This window comes from Trichechus manatus, unplaced genomic scaffold (assembly GCF_000243295.1).
Source record: "Trichechus manatus latirostris isolate Lorelei unplaced genomic scaffold, TriManLat1.0 scaffold00225, whole genome shotgun sequence".
Taxonomy (NCBI): domain Eukaryota; kingdom Metazoa; phylum Chordata; class Mammalia; order Sirenia; family Trichechidae; genus Trichechus; species Trichechus manatus.
Window position 1 is genome coordinate 1203700 of NW_004444161.1, and position 1261 is coordinate 1204960.

Here is a 1261-nt window from a genome sequence, read left to right on the forward strand (position 1 = left end):
TTGGAAACCATGGAAGACAGGATTCGTGAAATAGAAGACAAACACTTGGACACAACTCTGTTTGAGGAAAAATCAGAAAAAAGAATGAAGAAAAATGAAGAAACCCTGAGAATTATGTGGGATACAATCAAAAGCAAAAATCTGTGAGTGATCGGAGTTCCAGAGCAGAGGGAGAAAACAGAAAACACAGAGAGGATCATTGAAGAATGGCTGACAGAAAACTTCTCCAATATCATGAAGATGAAAAACTGACCATCCAAGAACCTCAACGAACCCCATACAAGATAGACCGCAAAAGAAAATCACCAAGGCATATGATAATCACACTCGCTAAAACCAAAGACAAAGAATCCTGACAGCAGCTCGAGAAAAACAAAAAGACATATACAGAAGAGAAACAATAAGACTAAGCTCAGATTATTTGGCAGAAACCATGCAAGCAAGAAGGCAATGGGATGACACATATAAAACCTTGAAAGAAAAACATTGCCAGCCAAGAATAATATGTCCTGCAAAACTCTCGTTCAAATATGATGGTGAAATTAGGTCATTTCAAGATAAACAGAAATTAAGGAACTATGTGAAAACCAAACCAAACTTGCAAGAATTATTAAAGGGAGTCCTTCAATCTGAGAACAAACAACATCAGACCACAGGCTGAATCTAGAACAAAGGATCATACCAGCCAGATACCAATCTAGGAAATGAACTATCAAGGACTATCTAAAACCAAAAGAATTACAAGAAGGAACCAGAAAGGTTAATCTGTAAATGACAACAACATCAGAACAATAAAAGAGGGAATAAACTGTGTAGGTACAGAACTTTTTAATGGAGAGGAAGGCAAGGCTATACCAAGTAATAACAGACTCCTTCAAACCTAGGAAAATAAGGGTAAATTTCATGGTAACCATGAAGAAAATTAGCAAACCTAATCATCAAAATAAAGAAGAAAAACAAAGTCTCAGTAAAAATAGAAAATACAAAAACAAAAGAAATGAAAAAAAATCCACAAACAAAAGGAATCCAGCACAGGAGAGTAAGAGGAACAAAGAAAACATCGCCACCACAAAAAAAAAGCACTACAAAACTATAACAATAAACTCACACTTATCAATAACTACACTGAATGTAAATGGCCTAAATGCACCCATAAAGAGATGGAGTGTGACAGAATGGAAAAAAAAACAGGATCCATCAATAGGCTGTCTACAAGAGACACACCTTAGAAACAAAGACATAAATTTATTAAAAATCAAAG